Source organism: Pinus tabuliformis, chromosome 2_1 (assembly GCF_031772625.1).
Source record: "Pinus tabuliformis cultivar Carrire ecotype Pingquan chromosome 2_1, CPIR1, whole genome shotgun sequence".
Lineage (NCBI taxonomy): Eukaryota > Viridiplantae > Streptophyta > Pinopsida > Pinales > Pinaceae > Pinus > Pinus tabuliformis.
In genome coordinates, this window is record NC_142299.1 from 718,605,985 (window position 1) to 718,633,608 (window position 27,624).

General features: G+C 41.3%; 1 pseudogene; it reads right to left on the bottom strand.

Moving 5' to 3' along the window:
* Positions 1–643: 643 nt before the first annotated feature.
* LOC149202619 (formate dehydrogenase, chloroplastic/mitochondrial-like) lies at positions 644–27,624 on the bottom strand (annotated as a pseudogene).

The window sequence follows — 27,624 nt, forward strand, 5'->3', positions numbered from 1 at the left end:
GCATGGAGCGACATGGATGATATTTTGGAGCAGGTTGAGCAAACCAAACATATCCACTGCACCTTGCATTGCAGAAAGTCCCAAGAGTTAGCAATGTACCTGTTTCCATCACTGCAATTGGTAGTTAACAATGCAGTGGTTTCCATCACTACAATCGGCAAGCTAACTTGTTCTAACAAACATGAACATAGTTTAGAAATTTAAAACACAGAAAAGCAATTCATTAATCAGAAAACCACACCAAGGCAAGGCAGAAACCTGCCCTTCCATACATGAACAAAGGCTCATTTCTTTGCTAGTAGAAATGATTCATAACATTACTTGAATCTGTGAGCCAACTTCATGCATCAATAGCCACAAAGGAATAAAGTGTTGACTTCACTCTATTTTAGATTTTGTTTATTTCAAAACTACTAACCTATAATATCAATAAGATGGAATGAGCTTCATGCTAATCTTCTATTGTTCATTCCTGCATAATGCTTTGAAGCATCATTGGTCTCAGGAATGTATTGATAGTTCAATATTTTATGCACTGTTTTATTTGAGGGAAGCGAGATCTTCTCTAGCTCTTGCTTGTTATTCCAGATAAAGTAGCCTTCAACAGGATGAATCATCCACTTTAGCATCCAACATGAATTATTTATAGGTATTGATTGGCCAGCTTTCCTTCCTTCACAATATAATTCTATGAAGGGAAATCTTCTCCCTTGAAATATTTGTCTAGCATATCCTTTGTTCCAGCTGCATACCTTATCTGAAGTAGATATTTTATGAACAATTAGTCAGAAAACTCTAAATAATATCTCTGTATTTTATATGATTCCTATTTTCTGCTTCCAAATATAACAAAAATGATAAATTAATGACATCATTAAAGCTTTGTGCAACGAACCATGATGCAATATAGTTGACTTTTTGAATTATTTATGAGGTACATTTGTTAATCAAAGCAATTGATAGAAACAAAGGGGTGAAATTGGATGAAATCAGACACCTGGCCATCTATTGTAGTCCCAAGGATATGGGGAATCATAACATGGTTTGGCATGGAGTGCCATGGATGATCTTTTGGAGCAGGTTCAGAAAACCAAACATCTCCATTGTAACCTTCATTGTAGAAAGTCCCAAGTGTAGCAATGTACCTGTTTCCATCACTACAATTGGCAGTTAGCATTGTGCCGGTTTCCATCACTACAATTGGCAAGCTAACTTGTTCTAACAAACATGAACATAGTTTAGAAATTTAAAACACTGAAAAATGATTCATGAATCAAAAACCCACACCAAGACAATGCAGTAACCTGCCCTTCCATACACGAACAAAGGTTCATTTCTCTTCTATTAGAAAAGATGCATAGCATTACCTTAATCTTTGAGCCAACTTCATGCATCAATAGCCATAAAGGACTAAAGCGTTGATTTCACTCTATTTTAGATTTTGTTTATTTCAGAACTACTAACCTATAAAATCAATAAGATGGAATGAGCTTCATGCTAATCTTCTATCATTCGTTCCTACATAATGCTTTGAAGCATCATTGGTCTCAGGAATGTATTTGATAGTTCAATATTTGATGCACTGTTTTATTTGAGGGAAGCAAGCTCTGCTCTAGCTCTTGCTTGCTATTCCAAATAAAGTAGCCTTCAATAGGATGAATCATTTTATTTAGTATCCAACATGAATTGTTTATAGGTATTGACTAGCCAACTTTCCTTCCTTCACAATATAATTCTGCTAAGGGAAATCTTCTCCCTTGAAGTATCTGTCTAGCATATCCTTCATTCTGGCTGCACACCTTATTTGAAGTAGAGATTTTATGAACAATTAGTCAAAAAGCTCTTAACAATATCTTTGTATTTTATATGATTCCTATTTTCTACTTCCAAAGATGACAAAAATGATAAATTAATGACAACATTAAACCTTTGTGCAATGGACCATGATGCAACATAATTGACTTTTTGAATTATTTATGAGGTATGTTTATCAATCAAAGCAATTGATGGAAAGAAAGGGCTGAAATTGGATGAAATCAGACACCTGTCCATCTATTGTAGTCCCAGAGATATGGGGAGTCATAACATGGTTTGGCATGGAGTGTCATGGATGATCCTTTGGAGCACCTTGAGCAAACCAAACATCTTCACTGTAACCTACATTGCAGAAAGTCCCAAGTGTTAGCAATGTGCTTGTTTCCATCAATATAATTGGCAATTAGAAATGTGCATGTTTCCATCACTACAATTGGCAAGCTAACTTGTTCTAACAAATAGGAACATAGTTTAGAAATTTAAAACACATAAAAATGATTCATTGTCTTTTAATTGCCTCCAAGAATGACAAAAGGACTACCAAAGCATAAAAATACAGTCGCAATTGGTAGTTAGAGATGGTCTTGTTTCCATCAATGCAATTGGAAAGCTAACTTGTTCTAACAAACAGGAACGTAGTTTAGAAATTTTAAACACAGAAAAATGATTCATTCTCTTTTAATTGCCTCCAAGAATGACAAAAGGACTACCAAAGCACAAAAATATAGTTACATTGTTTTATTAGCAACGCATCATCATGCTCTTTCTGAATCTAATAGAAATGTTTGATGATGGGACTTGTATGTCCACTATTGACACTGTGAAGGAGGAAATATGAAGAGGAGTTGAATAAATATAACCGACCTCTAATGTATCCACTTGCAGAAGCATCAACAACTGCTTGAGCATCCATGATGGCCCCTCAAGCATTATTCACAATCAATACACCCTTCTTCAGCTTACTGATTTTCTCTTTCTTAAACATTCCCCTATTGTAACCAAGAGAAAAGGGCAAGAGAAACAATAATTAGGTTCATGTTCACAAGTTGTATAAAATATATAGGTTCTATTGATCGCTTACTAAATAATGGGAGAGATTGTTTACGAAATTGTGATAATGCGTACCTAGTTTTGTTAGAAAGAGGCATATTAATGACAAGTACATCACATTTAGGGAGCATTTCGTCAAGATTTGTCTCCAATGTTGCTCCAGTTTCCTTTTCTAGTTCGGGTCCAATAGAAATACGGTTGTGGTAAAGAAGCTTACAATAGGAGAGTTGTACAAAGGAATGCAATTCAACATCATGTAATGTTTATTATTATTAGATTGAAATTTTGAAACAAACAACATGCATGCATAAGAATTATGGAGCACTAATTTTTGAAAATTTTGAAACATCATGAAGTACGTCCTAAGAATGAATACCTTCATATGCTTAAGTAGTTATTTGCCAATATGCCCTGCACCAATAGTACCAATAGTTTACCCTTCTAGATCATATGACCTATAAGAAATTGTTGCCACTTTCCAATCACCCTCAAAAATTTTCTTAAATCTAGGCACAAAGTTTCACATCAATATGAGAATGCACATTAGCTCATCTTTTTCCTTGGACACCACATTACTTGTTGTAAAGATTGTTGAAGAAGGTATCAATTAAATTATGAAGAATCATTGTAGAAACTTGTTCATACTAAAATTTCCATAGCGTGAACTTGGTCAATAAGGCAGTGACAAGCGATATACTTGAGATAAAAAAGAAATAGTACATGCAATTTTTGCAACAGTCACTTCAGCGGTTGCTGCAGCATTTAGATCAATGTGGTCAGAACCAATACTAGTTGTCAAAATAAGCTTTAATTTCCTTTCCTTCTTGATCCTCTTTGTTGTCACATAGGCCAGGTGGAAAGGTGTAGAAATCAAAACATGTGCCTCAGTATGTTCTTTTCAAGTTCTACAAAGGAAAGGGAATTAATTGTGTAAGTCTAGTCCACATTGGGTTAAAATTCTCAAATGTAAAAGCAAGCAATAATAAATTTTGACGATCCATGCTAACAAGAAGTAGGAAAGGGAAGGCATACTAGAAAATTAATAGATTGGATTGTGTAAACAACCACCCAACTTCAATTGTGAATAACCAGAAGTCATCTATGAAAAATCAATCCTCCAAAAGGAAAAAGCCCCCTGAAAAGAGCTATACAAACCCTGATGCAAAGAAAATAATTTGACAGGTAAACCCTAACACAAAAGCTTCCTCCAAAAGAAAAATCCCCTAAAAAAATCCCTTGAAAACAGCTATGTTATCCTTGGTCCAAACAGGGTGAAATTTGTCTTCAATTCAAAAGTATCCCACTGATCAGAAACACCAAATCTACAAGCTTAATATTCAACATAATCCTTCTACATAAATAACAGAAAACATATTGAAATGACATAGAATTCTCCAGGCTAATAAAATGCAATCCTATTGTGTCTTGAGTCTTGACACATGACAAAAGAATGGAGATTGCCAATTTTTGTTCACTTTATGAGAAATATGGTCAATTTCAGCCATGAAGAGTCTCCTCCTCTTCTTGAATTTGGTGATATTGATGCAACAAGGCTGAATAAAATACTATTGTGGCAAGGGTTGACCTGGCCCCTGCTGCCAGAAGCAGAAAAACTACTATTGTGGCAAGGGTTTACCTGGCCCCCTGCTGCCTGAGGTAGAAAAACTACTATTGTGGAAGGGGTTTACCTGGCCCCCTACTGTTGGTAATCAACGATGATACGAAGTCAAAACCGTTCAAAAGGATGGAATACTATTTACTCGTAGGCCGCTTGTGAGCCTCGTTGCCTACAATCAAAGACGCGAAGTTGAAATATTCCCAACTACCTTTGTATGATCCAACAACTAAACACCTTCCAATCATCTAACATATAATCTAACGGGGCACAATGATGATAGGTGTACAAGAGGAAAGTTCTTTTCAGAGGGGAACGCCTTGCGACATAATTAGAGTGAAGTGTTAATTATGTCCATATTAGCATGGTGTTCTATAATTTAACTTAAAAAGGGGATGGTGTAATGAATCAATAAATATATCTGTGTTATTAAATATTATAATGGATTAATTTTATTTTAATCATTCTCATTTAAAATGAATTTGAATTAATTTATTTATAATTTTGAAATTTTAAAATATAAATTTAACTTTTTATGAGTAATTTCTTTTAAATTTAATTACATTTTTAAAATTCAAATTATTTTGAAATGAGTTAACATTTTTTATTACAATATTTTGTATTATTTTTTTTTAATAAATCAAATAAATTAACATTTGATAAATGAAATATAATAAATTTTAAAATTAATAATTACAAATTTTTATATTTATCAATTTATTAATTTATTTTCGATATATATATATATATATATCTATATATATATATATATATATATATATATATATATATATATATATATATAGATATATAGTTTTAAAACTTTGAAATTTGATATATAAATAAACAAACAATGCTATACCTATAAGGAAGTTCCTCCCAATTTTGAAACTTTCCCATTTTTAAAGTGTTAAGGAAAGCAAATTTTAGAAACTTAAATTTAATATTAACAGAGGTGTTAAACACACACATGTCAGAGACAAAATAGGAAAGATGAACATGAGATTGTATTTATTATTGACAATGATATACATTTATCGTACATTTGTGTGACCGTTGGGTTCCACATCCCAAGGTTTCTTGGAATCTCATGGCTGTTCACATTCTACACCAAGCCATAGAGGATTAGGTGTCCAACATTCCCCCCTTAATCTGAAGGGTTGTGTATGAGTCCAATAAGAGATCTGTAATACAAAATGTGCAAAAAACATGGCAGTGCTAGGCTGAATGTGCTCTCTGAAATTTTGGTATAAAGGGTGGTGGTTTAAGTATGACCACCAACACTGGAACGCTTAGTGCAGTTCCCAGAACTCTTCCAAGTCTGAAATGAAGCTTAGGTCTTCTGCTAGAGGAAGTGCACCTAATGTTTTGAAGAGGGAAACCTTTAACCATGAAAAGGAGGTCTCACCCCGCATAAAAGGGAGAACATCAACATGAAAAGGGAGGTCTCAACCTGTGATGGTTTAAGGATGACCAACAACTCTGGAATGCTTAATGCAATTCCTGAAACCCTTCAAAAATTGGCAAGAAGCTGAAGTCTTCTGCTAGAGGAAGTGTCCCCAATTCTTTGAAGAGGTAGCATTGACTGAAGGCATGCTCAGGGGCATCTTTGTTTCTGGCTACAAATCTGAATCTGGTATGGTAGGTTGTGGCTCAGGCTCACTTGATGTGGCTTTCAAGCTTGTAGATTACCATAATTTCCCCCCTTATCAGATACAAGGTGAGATGATGGGGAAAAATCAACTGCAATACTTTTCAATACTCTAGAACAAGTTTTGACATATGACTGGAATATCTTCTTGGCTGTTGATGCCCATTTCCAAGAAGCGATCAATCCAAGATGAATCTTTGTTCTTGTAGGAGGTCTTTTTTTGAAGCATCTATTTGAAGAATGGCTGGTTTTATGATAGTGCTTACATGGATGAAGATCAAAACAATGATCTTTTAGATGGCCAACTCAGTCACAGTGTTGGGATTTCACAATTTGTTGTTGTTGCTGTGGAAGAGGAGCAAAATCTAGAATAGCTGAAGTTGAATTGTCATGAAGGAATCCAACACTCTGAAACTGAATGGGCTTTGAGTAATCTAGAATATGAAAGGACACGTCCTTGTCATTGTCACACGGAATCTGTCAAGGGTGCGGACACGACTGACCTTCCTAGAAGTCTAAGACATTCTAATGACAAACAAGACAAAATGGAGTGATCTTTCTCTAAATACACCTTTTACAACATGAAAACTACAAGTGTTTAGGCTTACCTTATTCCAAAACGCTGTTGTTGAAGTCCGTTCTTGACGATCCGGATGAGCTCCTCCTTCAAGTCAATTCCTGCAACCACAAACAATCAAACAATTACCAAGCACTTGCATTTCATATAATAAAACATATATTCAACATGCAGACCAAGGAACACATGAAATAACTCATTAACACAAGCTATTGAGAAAAATAAACCAGTTTGTATTAATAACGAAACAAAGAAACTCTTACAACCTGGCCTTGGTGTTGTGCAAGTTCCTCCCAGGGTCCATCAAGGGTTTTCCTCTACTTTGATAAAGCTCACCCTCTCCCAAGTAGAATCAAGTGAAGACAATCTCTCCTCACAAAGGCTCTAATGGAAGACCTAAATCCTGCAGCATTTACCCAAAGAAAATGTATAGCTCCAACCTCTTCTCCTTCTGGCTCAATGCCTTTATTTATAGTGCTGTAAAGAGGTTATTCAGGTCCACTATCAATGGGATCATCCCCCTCTATGGGTGGGATAGCTCCCTTATTGATGGGATAAGTTCCCCCTTAATAGAGATACATGAACCAACTGGAGGCGCATCCATTTCATCAAACCGACCTCTAGAATGTTCTAGAAGTAACCACAAGTAACTTTTTCAAGATAAAACTCGCGCATTTGCCTTTTACAGAGGGACGCACCTGTCCCTTAACATACAGAGCGTCCATGGACGCATATTTTGTGAACAAGGTCAGCGTCCCCGCAGGTAAGGCTAGAGAGAACCTGCGACCCCAGAGATAAACATAGTTTTTACAAGACTTTCTCTCTTCTTTGAGTTTGAGATGGATAACAGAGGCATGAGACTTGCCTAAGAGGGTAGCATGACTGTTGATTTGAGCCATACTAACTGTAAGTAGTCAAGGTGACATTTTTTAGTGTAACAGATTGCCCCCTAAAGTGCGAAGCCTGGAATAGAATAGGGTTTTGTAATTCTAGGAAGGGTGAAGCGCTTTATCATTTCAAGGATTGCCTTGTGGATGGCCTGGTTGGAACCTGCAATTTTCAACACAAAATACATGGATAAGATTATATCATTACTGAGGTAGGCATTCCCATACTCAGATTCAAAACTTTAACTAATGGACTAACTATTCTGATACAGGAATGATCTTGCAGTACATCATTTTTATAGACTTTTGTAGATACAGTATGGACGCAGCCATCTGTTTATGATTAGTCTACATAGATAATGAATACAAAACTCCTCGCAGCCTGGATGGTAGAAACTAGATCCAGGGTCTTCACTTCTACTTCCCGAATTGGTACGATTCTAGCCATGTGATTAAATGATTCGATGTCGAACATGGTAGAAACCACTTGATTACCAGTCAATGATGTAAACTGTTAACAAGCGTGAGAGAAACCACCAGTAATGTCAATGGTTCTCAAAGTACCAAGCACAACCCGTGAAATGTGAATAGATGTTTTGATGTCGAACACTTCACGGAATCCTCTGATCGAAAGTCAATGATGTAAACTGACGTCAAAGGCGAGAAACCTGCCATTGATGCATGCAGACTTCAAGGTACTGTCGATTCCTAAGTCATCTTTCTAGATAATGTGTCGATGTCGATAGAAAGCGACCCGTTGCAGGCAAGCCCGCAACACGAAATCATTGTTCAAGTTGAAGAAATGTTGCTGTAAGGACTGACTCAGGGATGGTCAAATGGATGACAAGTATTTTGCAGATGACAGTTTTTTGCTTGCAGACCTCTTGAACACATAACGACACAACAGATGGCTTGGTGACATATAACTCAAAGTTAACCCCTGGAACCCGGTTAAAGACTTTCAAAGTGATTTGGTCAACTGTGAGGTAAAAGATTTCCCAACCCAGGTGAATGAAAAGTGTCGTGTTCAAGAGCGGTAATAAAGTTTCTTCTGAGACAAAAGGTGACAAATAGGTTCATTCTTCTCTTTTTCCCCCACCATTTCTGGCAAGTACCTCTTTATTTTTAACAAGCTTGAGGAGGATAACATATGCTTGATTATAAGCTCATCCTTCGGACGAGTCCAACCTAGTTTAAATTCGAACCCTAGGAAGGAGTGGTTCGTTCCTGTTTGTAATTGAACAGGTCCTCTACTGTAAAAGTTTAACGAGCCCAGTATAGGAGAAACTCGGCGTTTTTCAATTTTAGAGAGTCTGAAAAAACTAAAGGAGACTCCACGTTGAACTTTTTCGTATATTTGTGTCCCTCAAGCCCGAAAAAGTATAAAATAATACCTGGGGGAACCGCTTGATCTTGCGACCAAGGAGTACTTTCATAATAGTGTCGTTAACCTGAAAAGTAAAAAGCGATCAAGGACACGTCGTTTTATTTCCTTATCGAGTTCGAAACGACAAAAACCCGGCAATCTTTTCCTGATTTTGCGGTCAGAAAAGAGCTAAAAGGGGACCGTCTTTTAATTCCGTTTTAACGAGTGAAAAAGAAACACTCGGCGATCTTTTCATGTTTTAGGAGTCAGAAAAGGGCTTAAAAGATGACTCTGATATTTTTGTTTGTGAAAAATTACAATTTCCCTCGAAATCCCTTTGTCCTGCACAAAAGTAACACATTACTCATACCTGTTTAAAATAGGCAAAAATACATTCAAAAACATCTTTTCATGGTAAAAAATGAACTAATTCATCCAAAAAACCTATAAAAAGACCTTTTACCATGTCATTTTTACCGTTTCACTGTTGAGGTTGAAAAAGGAGCTTTTGACAAGAAACTTCCCGTGGTTGCTGCGGAAAATCTGACCGTCGGAATCGAACGCCGTCTCATCCAGGTATTTTACACATCCTACTCTGCATTTCTATCCGTTTAGAATCATTTTTTAGGTTTTAGTTTCATTTTTTTGGGAGGGTTTTGGTTTTGGAATGCGCCTCTCGGCGGACGCAGGTGCCCTTCGGGTGACCTGCGTCCCCCGACTTTTTCTCATACGGGAAAACGGTCGGAAGACGCAGCCCGCCTTCAGGCCAGCTGCGTCCGGGCGCCCTGTGCTACAAAGCCGGGGTGCGTCCTCCGAGAAACGCGCATTTCAAAACCCCAACTCTCTCAAAAAACCACCAAAAATTCCCAAATCAATTTCTAATTGCTATTTTTGATATGCAGGGCATTAATCATGTTAGACTGGAGAGAAAGAGAGCATGTAGAGGAAGATGAAGCTGCAATAAATCATCAACCTTCCCTGGATGCCCTAAGAGCATGCGGATTATACAAATATTGGACCATACCGGGCATGAGGGGCCAGGTAAGATTCTTGGAATGGCTGGTTGAGCGATGGAACGTACAAGAACAATGCTTTTACATAGGAGGGCACCAGCTCGAGATAGAGCCCTCGGATGTATACTTTCTCACTGGCTTGCCAAACAGAGGTGAGCAACTCAGTCTTGCGGGGACTAGGCCGGGTGGCCAATCCCTTGATAGTCTCCGCGAGAATTGGTGCACACCTGGGGCTCACCATTCAAAAGGCATAGAGATAAAACACATCACTCTGCCGGAACTCAAAGTCATAGCGTTCACGGTTACCAGAATTTGCGGCGCGGCCGCTTTACACATTGCTTCCGGATCCCAAATGCGGATGGCAATTGACTGTTACCAAGGCACCATTTTCAACTGGTGTGAAGCTGTGTCGGCTCATATGAAGAGCCAACTGACCAAGGCAAAGAACGGACGACTAAAGACTTTTGGATATGGGCCTATAGTCGTGAGCTTTGCCTTGGAGAGAATTCCAATGCTGATCCCTCAGCAACTCACTGTTGATATCTTGGGTCCCCAGCAGCCAAAGCTGATACGATGGGTTGCGGTGATGGCCCGGCATCCTGACGAGGGCGCGACAGTAGTTCGATTCTCAGATAGTTATTTTGACTGGTTAGAGGGCCAGCTTTTTGTGATACAGGACTTTCCGTATGCCGGAATGGATTTCAGAGGTGATCCGGACATGGTTCTTCCACAGGGAGAACAATGGGACGACAGAGGTACTTTTTATTTTCACAAGTTTTCTAGTTATGTATTTTTTGTATTTTTTATATATATCGTCTCAAAACTAATAGTAAACTTTTTCAAAATGCAGATGTTGGTCCACAGCGTCCAGCCAACCTCCGGCCTTATGATAGACTACATCCAGCTGCACCGGTACCGGCCCCACAGGATGCGACAGCAGAAGTACTAGCTGAGTTGGAGCATGATCTAGAGCGTCTCACGGCAGATATACCTGAGACTACTATGGACGACATTCCTATCAGGCTTCAGCGCTTCGTAGTCGCGGTCCCTGGACCGTTTAGGAGATTTTTGCGTAAGGTAGCCCGCGCAGTGGTGTCGTACAGAGAGCACCACCAGTGATTGACTAGTCACTTTTGTAGTCACATGTGACATTTTTGACTTTTTGTACTATCATTTTGCCGATCATAAGGTGTTTTAAACCTATGATCGAAGACGATGTATATATTTTTTGACACACTTCTATCTATATATATCACTATTACCGGCTTATCTTGTTTAACATATGTGATGAAATGTTTTTAAATTTACTTGCATGATTATCGTAAATGTCTGTCCAACATTCGAGAAGCAATTGCATCTGCTAATGTATTCAAAGACCTTGGAATATGTTGATATTCAATGTAATCAAATTCACGTTCCAAGAGACGCACTCTCAAAAACAACCTTAATAACACAGGATTTCTAATGGCATAAACTCTATTAAGCTGTAATACAACAAGTTCAGAATCTAACCTCACTATCAAACGTCGAATTCCAAATGAAATAGATTCGGATAATAATTCAACCACTGCACTGTATTCTGCAATGTTATTCGTTGTTTGACCGAGGCTTACCCCATGCATAGAAACTAACTCGTCAGAGGGCGAATAGATAACCCAAGCTGCGGAAGAGATATTCCGTGTATTACGACAAGCACCATCAGCAAATCCAATGTATGTTTGGAGAGGCGTCGACATCTACAATATCAAGAGTAAAACCAAGATAAGCCAGAATAATGACGAAAAACCACACTTGCTAAGCTAAGCACACTGACTAAACTAACACACTTGCTAGCTAGAAAGAAAATCTAACCTATCTAAAAATTTCTCCATACCCATCATTTTAAGCATAATACCTCTTTAGGTAAAGTCCATTTCTGGGTTTACCCAAAGAGTCCCCATCAAAATCAACTAACTCATAAGCCCCTTTTGCTAGCTTTCGCTTTACAATGTAGGGCCCATGCCACATGGGAACGAATTTTCCGGCACCTAGCTTATCGTTAGCTTGATCATATAATAGTACTAGGTCTCCTTCCGAAAAACTTCGAGGGGTTACATTTTTATCGTACTGAGCTTTCATTCGTTTCGCGTGAGTCTCGATAGCTAAAGTAGCGTCACGTCGAGTCTCATCTAATTTAGCCAAGTATAATAACCGTTTCTCCTCTTCGGAAGTAGCTGGAAGTAATTCGACAGCCATTTGAAGTGATGGGATTTCGCATTCAATAGGTAACACAGCTTCTAAGCCATAAACTAGCTGGAAAGGGGTGAAACCTGTTGAATTTTTCACTGAAGTTCGATATGCCCATAGCGCCGAAAATAACATGTTATGCCAATTCGTTCGATGGATACCAATGATCCGTCGAATCATGATGACTAGAACTTTGTTGATTGACTCAACCAAACCGTTGGCTTGCGGATAATAAGGAGTAGAGCTATCGTGGCGCAAACCAAGCTGGCTTGTAAGCTCAGTCATCATGACGTTTCGAAAATGGCTCCCATGGTCAGTAATGATTGCTTGTGGGACACCAAACCTAGTTATGATATGATTGAATACGAAAACTGCAGCTGTCTTGCCGCTTGCGTCGAATGTAGGCATCGCCTCGGCCCATTTTGTAAAATAATCAACCGCGAGGATGATATACGCATGCCCCCCGGCCGAGTGAGGGTTACAAGTAATAAAGTCAATGCCCCATTTGGCGAATGGACCAGCGGCAATTATAGGGTGGAGAGGAGCAGGTGGAGCGCGCATCTTTCGATCAAACACTTGACAGTTGTGGCATGTTCTGACAGCAAGGATACAATCTTTAAACATAGACGGCCAGAAATAGCCAGCGCGCAACACCTTCTGAGCTGTGGCATACCCAGACATATGACCGCCACATGCTCCAGAGTGACAATCATTCAAAACTCTCTCAGCCTCTTCGTGAGTTAAACAACGTCGAAAAACTAAGTCTGCCCCCCGGCGATAAAGTGTATCTCCAATAATTCTGTATTGCTGGGATCGAAACCGAATTTTTCGACGGTCTTCCTTGGAAGCTTCAGGCCGAAAGGTTTGGGTTTGGAGATAGATGATTATATCCCCATACCACGGATCTAAAGTGCTAATAAGAAACAAAGATTCGTCCACAATGGACTCCTCTGCCACAGTCTCTGTGTCAGCACTCGGGAAATCACACATCAATTCCGCAAAAACTAAAGATTTCTTAGACTTGGACTTCTCGAACTCCAAGTCGAACTCTTGCAGGATAACAATCCATTTAGAGTACTTGCCCCCTAGCAGTTGTTTTGTCAAAATATAAATCATAGGGTTGCAATCCGAAATAACTGTAGTCTTGCGGAGAAGAATGTAGTGACGAAAACGCTGGACAGCTTGAACGGCTGCCAGGGCCAATTTCTCCACATGCGAATATTTTAACTCAGTGGGATTTAAGGTTCTACTAAGATAATATATCACATGCTCTGCTTTGAATTCATCTTCTTGAACTAACACCATTCCAATGGTGGAATGCGAAGCTGCGAGGTATAAGAAGTAGTCCTGGTTGTAGTTGGGAGGATGCAATAACGGTGCATGGGTCAACGCGTGTTTTAGTGCATCAAAAGATTGTTGGGCAATCTCGTCCCAAAAGAATTGTGCGTTCTGTTTCAACAACCGTGTAAAACCTTTAGTGACCTCGGCGTAGTTTGGGATGAATCGGCGTAAAAAGTTCGCTTTCCCTTGCAAACTTTGGAGTTGGCGCAAACTCGAAGGAGGAGGCAATTTGATGATAGCCTCGACTTTCGAGGGATCGACGCGAATGCCGGCTTTTGAAACAACAAATCCCAGCAATCGACCTGTTTCTATACAGAAAACACACTTGTGGGGATTCAACCGAATTCGATAATGCCTACACCTCATAAAGATTGCTCGTAGGTGGACAAGGTGATCAGCTCGGTGTAAAGAATGAGCAGGCAAATCATCGAGATAGGGTTGCACAATGTGCTTGATGTCATGAAATGCATAAGACATTGCCCGTTGAAAAGTGGCCCCGGCATTCTTAAGTCCAAAAGGTAATTTGCAATAAGCAAATGTCCCCCATGGACAAATGAATGCCGTTTTTGGTTGATCGGCAGGTAGAATATTGATTTGATTATAGCCGGAGAAACCATCCATGAAGGAAAACATCTCACTTCCGGCACAATCATCAATAATTTGATCGATACAGATTCTTATTGTTCCTTGCTTTTTGTTGACGGGAACAATATTCGATACCCAATCCGTTAACGGGATCGGATAAATGAAACCTGCTTTCAACAGCTTTTCGACTTCTGCTTTAATCGCAGCCGCTTTTCGAGGGTGAATCTGACGCAACCGTTGCCGAATGGGTTTAGCATCCGGGTAGGTTTTGATTTCATGAACAACAATGGCAGGATCAATTCCCGGCATTTCCTCGTAAGACCAGGCAAACACGTCGCGGAATTCTTGGAATAGGGCCTTGTAAGTTTGGATTTCTTCTTCAGTACATGCGGCACCTATATGAATGTTCTCCTCGATTCCGGGCTTCACTGAAATATCAATGGGAATAGTACGAGAAATATTCCCTAAATTCAGCTCTGAATCAGAATGTTTCGTTGGATCCTGAGCGTCTTTGACATATTCAGCGGTAAAGATAGATGAAAAATCATTTTCAAATGCATCATCCTTAGGTAAAAACGAAGATCTGTGATGGAGATCTTCCCATGGTAGATCATCTACACTTAGGATTTCGCGAAGTTGTTCGTCAGATGACACTTCTTCGGGAAACGTTATCCGTTCTAAGGGTGAGGTGAAAAAAGACTCTTCACTGACCACATTCATTTGGTCGGTTTCGGTTGAATGAAAGTCGGTAAAAGACATAAGAGCTTCATAAGCAATCTCATACGGACTCAACGGCATAACATCACCGAGTGAGTCTAGCTCAGAGTCAGAGGGAACATACCAAGGATCATCATAAATAATGTTTTCTGACGTGATCATATGAATTGTTGCAAACGAAGGGTCTGCATTGAGTGGAGGGAGAGGAAAAGTTCCCAGTAAACCGGAATCCTTAACTAAACCTACACCAATGTCCCTATAAGGGATTGTCGTTTTACCAACATGCTGGATAGTTTCTAAAGAGGTTGGGTCGGATGAAAAGTATGTCAGCTGATCAATAGTCACGATCTTACCGTTATGTGGAAACTTAATGACTCTGAAGACCGATGAAACGACCGCTGTCATAGCATATGACCAACTTCGACCCAAAAGAAGGTTGTAGTCTAGAGGGGCATCAACCACTTCCACATCCAGACTAACGGTTTTACCTTCGACCCCTATAGGCAATTCTTGTAGAATACCAAACGGACGGAACCCACGGCCATCAAAGGCCTTAAGGATGGTGGGGGATTGGTTCAACGAAGGAGAACCAAGCGATCTCCAACATTGAATCGACATAATACACGTAGAAGCTCCCTCATCAATCACAGTCCGATGAATAGGCCTGTTTTTGACTATCACTGGAATTTGGAAAGCCATTTGATGGGGGAGACGCGGTGTACTATTTTCTAGATCAAAGATCATTAGGTTCGGGTCCTGAACATCGACAGCTCCAATAGCCGACAAAAGCAATTTTCGTTGCGCTGGACATGATTGCAGCACTTCGAGTGCCGACATTGCTGAAGGTGAAACAGCTAAGTCTTCAACAATGTTGTAATTCTGGGCTGCTCTCGCATGTGGATTGAAAGCAGACCTTCGAAGTACACCCTTGGCGGGCGGCTTAATCACTAAGTCTGGGTTAGGTTTTTCGATCTGTAGTGGATCGGAACCAGGAGCTGAGGTTGATGGGTTAGAGTGAGAAGATTCTGCTTCCTTACCATCAACAGGAGCCTTACTACCATAATCTTGCGATCGAGTCGCAATCCTGACATGAGACATCATCAAAATGGGTTCTTCACTGGCATTCGAAGAAGAACCTATCATCTTATTCTCCTGCTCTGGAAATGGATTTTTTAACACAGCAGGAGTGGGAGAACCTTTGACTATTTTACTACCTCGGCCCGATGAGGGCAGTCTCTCGTAAAATGATCTTCTTCACAAATAAGACAAGGATATCGAGGTTTGCGCTTTTCGTCATTGGTTTCCGACTTTTCCGTTTTCTCCTTTGGAGCCTTGTCTGCTTTAGCCTTCTTCTTTCCTTTCTTCTTTCCACCGTTTTTTGATTTGGCCGTAGATGACTCTACAGCGTGAATGTCGGCGGTAAGTTCAGGAGGAGAAGACTCTCCTGTCGGAGAATCAGGCAAAGTGATAATTGGAGTATTGGAGGTCTTGGAAGACTTCTTCTTACTCTTCGTAGTCACGATACCAATCATACCATCAGCGGCATGAGATCCCGAAGGAGCAGCAGCGATTTGGTTTGACTTTGGAAGATCCGGAATTTTCTCGTGTAACGTACCCGACTGAGTGTAAACTAAGTCAAGGTATTGTGCCTGAGCAATGACTTGCTCCTCAGTAACTACTCCGGCCTTAGCTACATCTTCAGTAATTCTTGGTAATAATGATTTGACAAACCATTCAGCTAAGATTTGGTCCGGGATAAAAACTTTCACTAATCTCCTTCGACGTCTCCACTCATGAATGTGATCAGAAATGTACGTGGATGTCGATTGTTTTAGCGAAGTTAATAATTCTGTACCATTATCGTATCTGACTGGTAACTGAAAATGAGTTAAGAACGAGGTAGCTAACTGGCTAAAGTTGTAAAAAGAGGCCCGTGGTAACTCAATGTACCACTTGGCTGCGAGACCAATGAGTGTACGCTGGAAAAGACGTAAGCGGATGGAATCATCTGAGATGGAATTTGATGCACACCAGAGGTGGTAAGTCATCACGTGATTAGACGGATCCTCTCCAGACTTACCTTCGAACTTGGGTATATCGCTGGGCAACTTATTTGGCATTGGCGGCCAGAACTGAAGATATTGAATTGGATCGTTCGTTAGGCGCGTCAAGTCGGGTAAATCTAAAGTCGCAATAAACGGTAACTGCCGGTTAGGATCTCTAAAACTCTGAGTCACAATACCAGCCCCAGGAGGAGGATATCCAGGATAACTAGGAACAGGAGTCGCATTTGGGATATTATATCCTCCTGGAAAACCAGGATTAACCGGACCGTACTGGGGTTGCTGAGGTGGTTGATAAGTGTACCCAGGATACGGTTGATACTGGTAAACCGGTTGTTGGGCAGCTTGCCCAGGTTGATACTGTCCCTGGTACGGAGGTTGAACAAATTGAGGTTGAGTAGTAACAACCGTACTTGTACCAGGTTGGCCTACAGGCATCTGGACTGTGGTTTGAACCGTGGGTCCAGACAACGGTACAGATGTCTGAGGAGTGGTTACAGGGACAGTAGAAACCGGAGCTGCCGATACTCCAGAAGTAAGCATGGTAGATGAAGCGGTAGTTGCTACAGCCGTGTGAGGTGGAGTACCAGGTGCAATTGGCGGCTGAGTAACTACAGAAGTTACAGGGGTCTGAACACTTGACTGGACAGGTTGCGGTTGCTGGGGTGGACCAGGAACTGCAGGTTGTCCTGCTTGAGGTACCGACTGTATACTTGGTTGCGACATCTGTTGACCCTGTGACGGATCCCATGTTAACATTCCAGGGTATTGACTCGTAACAGGTTGAGGATACTGAGATCCATAGCCGTATTGAGGATAGGGTTGATAACTGTAAGGTGCAGTCCCATATGATTGCCCTTGAGGTGGTTGATAACCTTGACCAGGGTATTGACCCGTAGGTTGATAACCTTGAGGTAAATACGAATACTGGGGTTGACCTTGACCTTGAGGTTGGTATCCTTGAGGTTGATACCCTTGGGGTTGATACCCTTGGGGTTGCCATCCTTGAGGTTGCCATCCTTGAGGTTGATATTGATACTGAGGTTGACTTTGGGGTACATATTGAGGCTGGGGTTGATACCCTTGAGGTTGCCCCCCAGTCACGAATGAAGTACCTTGAGGTTGCCCCCCAGGCATTAACGAAGGTTGCCCCCCAGGCGGTAATTGGCCACCTTGAGGTTGGTTAATGGGAGTTGAACCTGACATCATATAAACTTCACCTATACTCAATGGTACATTACCACTGTTTCCAACTAATAACCCATGATCAACAGGTTGAGGAGATGCTCCCGCAAAGGTACCAGAAAGTGATTGATACCCAGTAGGAACAGAAGGACCGCCATGTAAAAATGATTCAGGACTTTGTGAAAACACAGATGACTGACCAGACATATTTACAGGAGAATGAATTCCTCTAGGTGGAACCGGAGTACGAGGTGTAGAAAAACCTACTGAGTTGTCTAAAAAATTGGTTAATGCAAGGTACCAAGATTCACTTCTAGGAAGGTCAGTCGTGTCCGCACCCTTGACAGATTCCGTGTGACAAAGTAGTCAAACCACACACAAACAGTAGTCTTCCGGACCAAAAGCGCTAGTTGGTGATTAGGCCCAACCTCGCAGGATTCAGTACAGAAATGGTGGGTGGAACAGTTACCCCGGCAACCTGCTTAATGAATAGACTGGACCAAGTTCCTCCACTTTAACCGTCTCGAAGTGAAGCGAACCCCCCAGAAAATCCAAGTGAGTATAACCGACGTCTACTCCAGGTACAGTGGGACCTTCCCTCCACCGTCACCTTGGGTAGAATCCTAGATATTATGGCCACTAAGGTTACCAATCACAACAATTACACCTGGGGGAACAGTCTAAACTCCGACAGCACGCAAGGGCAGAGTAGCAAGCTCCAATCCCCTTACCGGCTCCTTGACAACAATCCAAGGTTTACCGATAAGTGACCCCTGGCTCCTCGACAATGGTTAATCCGAGGTTTACCGTTTGTAATACGTACTGCCTGGCGTCGTTCCCAAGGCATTGAGTAGGCAATTCTTGTAGAATACCAAACGGACGGAACCCACGGCCATCAAAGGCCTTAAGGATGGTGGGGGATTGGTTCAACGAAGGAGAACCAAGCGATCTCCAACATTGAATCGACATAATACACGTAGAAGCTCCCTCATCAATCACAGTCCGATGAATAGGCCTGTTTTTGACTATCACTGGAATTTGGAAAGCCATTTGATGGGGGAGACGCGGTGTACTATTTTCTAGATCAAAGATCATTAGGTTCGGGTCCTGAACATCGACAGCTCCAATAGCCGACAAAAGCAATTTTCGTTGCGCTGGACATGATTGCAGCACTTCGAGTGCCGACATTGCTGAAGGTGAAACAGCTAAGTCTTCAACAATGTTGTAATTCTGGGCTGCTCTCGCATGTGGATTGAAAGCAGACCTTCGAAGTACACCCTTGGCGGGCGGCTTAATCACTAAGTCTGGGTTAGGTTTTTCGATCTGTAGTGGATCGGAACCAGGAGCTGAGGTTGATGGGTTAGAGTGAGAAGATTCTACTTCCTTACCATCAACAGGAGCCTTACTACCATAATCTTGCGATCGAGTCGCAATCCTGACATGAGACATCATCAAAATGGGTTCTTCACTGGCATTTGAAGAAGAACCTATCATCTTATTCTCCTGCTCTGGAAATGGATTTTTTAACACAGCAGGAGTGGGAGAACCTTTGACTATTTTTACTACCTCGGCCCGATGAGGGCAGTCTCTCGTAAAATGATCTTCTTCACAAATAAGACAAGGATATCGAGGTTTGCGCTTTTCGTCATTGGTTTCCGACTTTTTTGTTTTCTCCTTTGGAGCCTTGTTTGCTTTAGCCTTCTTCTTTCCTTTCTTCTTTCCACCGTTTTTTGATTTGGCCGTAGATGACTCTACAGCGTGAATGTCGGCGGTAAGTTCAGGAGGAGAAGACTCTCCTGTCGGAGAATCAGGCAAAGTGATAATTGGAGTATTGGAGGTCTTGGAAGACTTCTTCTTACTCTTCGTAGTCACGATACCAATCATACCATCAGCGGCATGAGATCCCGAAGGAGCAGCAGCGATTTGGTTTGACTTTGGAAGATCCGGAATTTTCTCGTGTAACGTACCTGACTGAGTGTAAACTAAGTCAAGGTATTGTGCCTGAGCAATGACTTGCTCCTCAGTAACTACTCTGGCCTTAGCGACATCTTCAGTAATTCTTGGTAATAATGATTTGACAAACCATTCAGCTAAGATTTGGTCCGGGATAAAAACTTTCACTAATCTCCTTCGACGTCTCCACTCATGAATGTGATCAGAAATGTATGTGGATGTCGATTGTTTTAGCGAAGTTAATAATTCTGTACCATTATCGTATCTGACTGGTAACTGAAAATGAGTTAAGAAGGAGGTAGCTAACTGGCTAAAGTTGTAAAAAGAGGCCCGTGGTAACTCAATGTACCACTTGGCTGCGAGACCAATGAGTGTACGCTGGAAAAGACGTAAGCGGATGGAATCATCTGAGATGGAATTTGATGCACACCAGAGGTGGTAAGTCATCACGTGATTAGACGGATCCTCTCCAGACTTACCTTCGAACTTGGGTATATCGCTGGGCAACTTATTTGGCATTGGCGGCCAGAACTGAAGATATTGAATTGGATCGTTCGTTAGGCGCGTCAAGTCGGGTAAATCTAAAGTCGCAATAAACGGTAACTGCCGGTTAGGATCCCTAAAACTCTGAGTCACAATACCAACCCCAGGAGGAGGATATCCAGGATAACTAGGAACAGGAGTCGCATTTGGGATATTATATCCTCCTGGAAAACCAGGATTAACCGGACCGTACTGGGGTTGCTGAGGTGGTTGATAAGTGTACCCAGGATACGGTTGATACTGGTAAACCGGTTGTTGGGCAGCTTGCCCAGGTTGATACTGTCCCTGGTACGGAGGTTGAACAAATTGAGGTTGAGTAGTAACAACCGTACTTGTACCAGGTTGGCCTACAGGCATCTGGACTGTGGTTTGAACCGTGGGTCCAGACAACGGTACAGATGTCTGAGGAGTGGTTACAGGGACAGTAGAAACCGGAGCTGCCGATACTCCAGAAGTAAGCATGGTAGATGAAGCGGTAGTTGCTACAGCCGTGTGAGGTGGAGTACCAGGTGCAATTGGCGGCTGAGTAACTACAGAAGTTACAGGGGTCTGAACACTTGACTGGACAGGTTGCGGTTGCTGGGGTGGACCAGGAACTGTAGGTTGTCCTGCTTGAGGTACCGACTGTATACTTGGTTGCGACATTTGTTGACCCTGTGACGGATCCCATGTTAACATTCCAGGGTATTGACTCGTAACAGGTTGAGCATACTGAGATCCATAGCCGTATTGAGGATAGGGTTGATAACTGTAAGGTGCAGTCCCATATGATTGCCCTTGAGGTGGTTGATAACCTTGACCAGGGTATTGACCCGTAGGTTGATAACCTTGAGATAAATACGAATACTGGGGTTGACCTTGACCTTGAGGTTGGTATCCTTGAGGTTGATACCTTTGGGGTTGATACCCTTGGGGTTGCCATCCTTGAGGTTGCCATCCTTGAGGTTGATATTGATACTGAGGTTGACTTTGGGGTACATATTGAGGCTGGGGTTGATACCCTTGAGGTTGCCCCCCAGTCACGAATGAAGTACCTTGAGGTTGCCCCCCAGGCATTAACGAAGGTTGCCCCCCAGGCGGTAATTGGCCACCTTGAGGTTGGTTAATGGGAGTTGAACCTGACATCATATAAACTTCACCTATACTCAATGGTACATTACCACTGTTTCCAACTAATAACCCATGATCAACAGGTTGAGGAGATGCTCCCGCAAAGGTACCAGAAAGTGATTGATACCCAGTAGGAACAGAAGGACCGCCATGTAAAAATGATTCAGGACTTTGTGAAAACACAGATGACTGACCAGACATATTTACAGGAGAATGAATTCCTCTAGGTGGAACCGGAGTACGAGGTGTAGAAAAACCTACTGAGTTGTCTAAAAAATTGGTTAATGCAAGGTACCAAGATTCACTTCTAGGAGGACTGTAAAAGATGGATTCACGCTCCCTTAGATCAAGGGTAATTAGATCTTCAGAATCAGAAACGCCTATTTCTTCCTCTGGAACAAGTTCTTCTATAGCAATTAATCCAACAGGAAGATTTTCGGTGATAATTCTTTCTATTCTTGGTGAATCAGGAACACTAGGAGTTGGAGTAACAGGTTCTGAAATTTCAGGTTCTTCGCCTGTTTCACTGGCAGATGAAAAACTACCAGCAAGCTCGGAAACTGTAACAGCTTTGGGATTGTAACCTGTTTCTAAACTTTGGTAATCTGGATGGACTACCAAGGAAGATTCTCCTTCTTCAGGTGATCCTACTCTACTGCCACTAGGAGGAGTTACAAGGACCTTTAACCCTTCTAAATGACCCGGAATGTCTTCAGGAGATTCACCCCGCGATTTACGGAGTTTTCTTAACAAATCGATTCCGGTAACAATCTCAGGAGACTTGCCCCGAAGTCTACGGGACTGTCTCGGTAATTCCGCCACAATTAAAGATTTTAACTACAACACACGAAAACAAAGTAAAAAATTTCAAATCAAACCGCCTAAAGTCTTCTAAAGAAGCAAACAAATTTGAAGCACACGCCTAAATAATCTAGAGCGTCAAACCACACACAAACAGTAGTCTTCCGGACCAAAAGCGCTAGTTGATGATTAGGCCCAACCTCGCAGGATTCAGTACAGAAATGGTGGGTGGAACAGTTACCCCGACAACCTACTTAATGAATAGACTGGACCAAGTTCCTCCACTTTAACCGTCTCGAAGTGAAGCGAACCCCCCAGAAAATCCAAGTGAGTATAACCGACGTCTGCTCCAGGTACAGTGGGACCTTCCCTCCACCGTCACCTTGGGTAGAATCCTAGATATTATGGCCACTAAGGTTACCAATCACAACAATTACACCTGGGGGAACAGTCTAAACTCCGACAGCACGCAAGGGCAGAGTAGCAAGCTCCAATCCCCTTACCGGCTCCTTGACAATAATCCAAGGTTTACCGATAAGTGACCCCTGGCTCCTCGACAATGGTTAATCCGAGGTTTACCGTTTGTAATACGTACTGCCTGGCGTCGTTCCCAACGAGGGAGGAATGATCCCCTCACTAGTTCGGACACGAGCGCGTGCTTCTCCTTTAAGAGGAGCTTTCCCAGAATGTAACTGAAACAATTGGATTTGTTCTACTCAAGATAGACTATCTGTTTGGTTTTGTAGTCTTGGAGAGTTAAGTACTCACCTACTCCAAGACCCTAGCCTAAGCTATGTTGGTGCTTCAGAGCCCTCGAAAAATAAAGATTACTAGATTGATTTTAATTTAAGCGTTACTTTTAAGGTTGTTTCTTAAGTCAAAAGGTGATGGAAGTGAAACTAGTGGTGTGTTGACTCGACTCGAAACCACTACAAAATGCACCTAGAATGATTTATCCACTACTTTACTTTTTCGATGAATTGCTTAACTAAAAAGTTGAGAGAATGCAATCTTTATAAAAGCAACTTCTTAATTGAAGACAATCAAAGAAACAATTCGTTTTTCTTTTCCAATCATAAAAACATAACCTCTCTTTACATGCACGAAAAAACTCTTTTCTTCTTTCGAAAACAAAAAGCTACTTGAAACAAGACCTTTTAAGAAGATGTTTTTGTATTTTTCTTTTAATAAAGCAAGTAAATCTAATGTAACCAAAAATCAATCTTAACAACTCTTAAAATCTATGAAAATGCACTCATAAGCAAACTAAAGGCAAATTTACTCTAAGCAATCTTAACGAGGCCAAAACTAACAATGATTATTTCTAAGGTGTTTTACTTGATCACAATCAAATCAAGGACTAGCTTATTGCAGAATCAAAAACTAGCCAAAACAAAACTCTAATCTTTTTGTTCTTTTTGTAAAATGGAAATCAATACTTTATAAACAAGTAATTCGAAATTTGACCCAAAACAACTCAAATGGCAAGTTGCTCACAAAAGGAGACTTTACGACAGGCCCGACTTCTAAGAAGGTTGACTAACCAGAGAGATCTAAGGCTGGACAACTTTCTACTATCAAAGTCACTACAAAGCCTTTCCAAAAATCAAACCCTAGGTCTAAACTTCGTTGAAAACCACTAAAACACTCAAAGCTCACAAAACTAGTTCAGGTGAAAATTCTTGACAGGGTACTAAAGGATCTGGGCAGAAAACACTAAGGAAAAACAAAATCTAAAAGCAATTTAAAGCAAAAATGGAATTTTCTTAAGTTTTACAGGAAGACGCAGGCAACCCGTTGTCACAGGTGCGGCCCCGCTCTGTGCAGACGGCAAAAGCGCGTCCAAAGACGCACTGTGCAGTACTAAGAGGGTGCGTCCTTCTGGAAAAATGAAGGAAAACCAAATCTAACTAAATCTAAAGCTAAGCCACCCAAATACTAATTCTCACAGTCAAAAACCAGAAAATAAAAATGATTTTCTCAAAGCAAAGTTCATATAAAGGAAAAGACTCTCTCATTAATGGATTCCCCAGCGGAGTCGCCAATTTGTCACACGGAATCTGTCAAGGGTGCGGACACGACTGACCTTCCTAGAAGTCTAAGACATTCTAATGACAAACAAGACAAAATGGAGTGATCTTTCTCTAAATACACCTTTTACAACATGAAAACTACAAGTGTTTAGGCTTACCTTATTCCAAAACGCTGTTGTTGAAGTCCGTTCTTGACGATCCGGATGAGCTCCTCCTTCAAGTCAATTCCTGCAACCACAAACAATCAAACAATTACCAAGCACTTGCATTTCATATAATAAAACATATATTCAACATGCAGACCAAGGAACACATGAAATAACTCATTAACACAAGCTATTGAGAAAAATAAACCAGTTTGTATTAATAACGAAACAAAGAAACTCTTACAACCTGGCCTTGGTGTTGTGCAAGTTCCTCCCAGGGTCCATCAAGGGTTTTCCTCTACTTTGACAAAGCTCACCCTCTCCCAAGTAGAATCAAGTGAAGACAATCTCTCCTCACAAAGGCTCTAATGGAAGACCTAAATCCTGCAGCATTTACCCAAAGAAAATGTATAGCTCCAACCTCTTCTCCTTCTGGCTCAATGCCTTTATTTATAGTGCTGTAAAGAGGTTATTCAGGTCCACTATCAATGGGATCATCCCCCTCTATGGGTGGGATAGCTCCCTTATTGATGGGATAAGTTCCCCCTTAATAGAGATACATGAACCAACTGGAGGCGCATCCATTTCATCAAACCGACCTCTAGAATGTTCTAGAAGTAACCACAAGTAACTTTTTCAAGATAAAACTCGCGCATTTTTCCTTTTACAGAGGGACGCACCTGTCCCTTAACATACAGAGCGTCCATGGACGCATATTTTGTGAACAAGGTCAGCGTCCCCGCAGGTAAGGCTAGAGAGAACCTGCGACCCCAGAGATAAACATAGTTTTTACAAGACTTTCTCTCTTCTTTGAGTTTGAGATGGATAACAGAGGCATGAGACTTGCCTAAGAGGGTAGCATGACTGTTGATTTGAGCCATACTAACTGTAAGTAGTCAAGGTGACATTTTTTAGTGTAACAGTCATATCCAAGACCAATTCTATGCTTGTTGTGGACAAGCTCTTCCCAAGGTCTGATGATGGGCTTGGGAAGTGCAAACTAAACTTCTGCATCTGCATGTAACTCTGCTGCTTTATTGGGCACTGGATCTAAATGAACTTCAACAATATTGACTTACTGCTGATGGGTGGTTGTCTCAATGTTCTGAACAAAAACAGGTTCAGAATGATGTCTATTTTGATGTAGCTCTTCTTGCTGTAGCTGTGATTCAAGCTGCAAAAAATCAATTTTGTCTTGTACATTTTGCAAGCAAGTTTGAATGTTAAAAAGAGTTTCCTTACTGACTTTTACCATCCCATCAATAGTGGAATAGATTAGACTATTCAATAACTGTAATGCATCATCAATTTTCTCCATTTCATGACAATGTTGCACGGATATCTCACACAATGCCAAATAGCCGCAACTTTAAAGAATATAAACAGCCCCAATGCTAGACATAATTATGCAATCACTTATGCAACTAAATAAGCATCGCATGAAGAGCACCACACTGAAAGATTGTTGTAGCTGATAGCCAAGTAATACCCATTATTTCATAGTTCTCAAGCATGTTGCCATTGATGAGGTGGCTACATAGAACCTCTTTATAGCTAAGGCGGATCCAGTTTTTTTTTTTTTTTTTTTTTGTAGGATCGTCACACCTCTTAAAGGGAGAGTATCAAGGTTAGGTATATAGCATGGATCACAAAACCTACAGATGGGCCGATAGACAGTTTACCTTCTAGGTTCTCGCCTCAATTTCAATACCAGAAATTTCACACGCTCTAACAACCTTGGTTTGCTAGTGGCCACTATTTATTTCAATGCTCAGAAGGAGCCAGCAACTTATCTATCAAAATAAAATCGTTATCCTCGTCAGAGACCTCGAGGTCGATCCGAGCGAGTTCAAGTCCGTGGCAGGAGCATCGTTCTACAGTCCATAAGGGTCGTAGAACTAACTTTGCAATGAAAAGATCTGTTGTTCAGATTTACGAGGTGGTCGTGGTGCTGGCTTGGCTTTAGTCCTGATTTTTCTTAATCGGTAAGCGTATCCAATGTGGCCCTTAGCTGGATATATAAAATTTGCAAAGACGGGGTCTTCTTGTTGTGTGGCCGCAAGGCCACAGGGTTCAAGGTTGGATAAGGATGGATGGTTGGCTACACTGCCAGAGATTCTTTCATCTCACCATGAGTATAAATCGCAGGTCGAAGATGTCACAGGCCCGGGAAATTGCATGCAATTTCAAAGGACCCTTTCATCGAGCAACAGAGGAAGCCGAGCTGCGAGCTTTCGTCATACGAACCATCAAAGCAATTTTTCTGGAAATGGTTCGGTTGATTCAAGCCCCTTGTCGGCCAGTTTTCACGAGCCACAGTGGTTGAGCCCTCCCTTTCTGCCTGATCATGATGGAAACTCTGTTAATACTCCCTCAGATTCAAGTTTGAGCCCGTATATAATAGAAGCATCCTCCAAAGAGGAATACCCCTCAGCTGCCCCTTACTTCAATCCAAAGACACCAGAATCCTTTACACTCCCAATAAATACAGAGGACTGTTTCCAAAGACAATATAAAAGTCGGCCTGATCTGCCACAATGCTCAAAAAGCCAGCTAGCTTCATCACGACGCCCATCAATCCATAGTCGTTCTTTTTTCTCCAGGCGCTTGCACCATACTTCCAACAAACACCTTACCAGGCAAATCTCAGACAGTCAGATTCATGCGTTAAATTCACTTAGCAACAACTCTGATTCCATGTGAGCACTCAGAGATGCAATTGTCGAGATCAATATATTAAACTTCAATATTTATCCCTTTCAGCGTCCGGGCCTTTATTCTTCCGCCCTAAAGAAAAAGGGAAATAACAGTTGACACCTGCAGAGTTGGTTCAACTCCCATACTAGTCCTCACTGTCTCGTTCGACTCCTTACCGTGTTGCGGTATCTCACCTCTTTGTCGACTCCCCAGGACCCTCGGCTTCAACTCTTACTCTACTTGTTGGCAT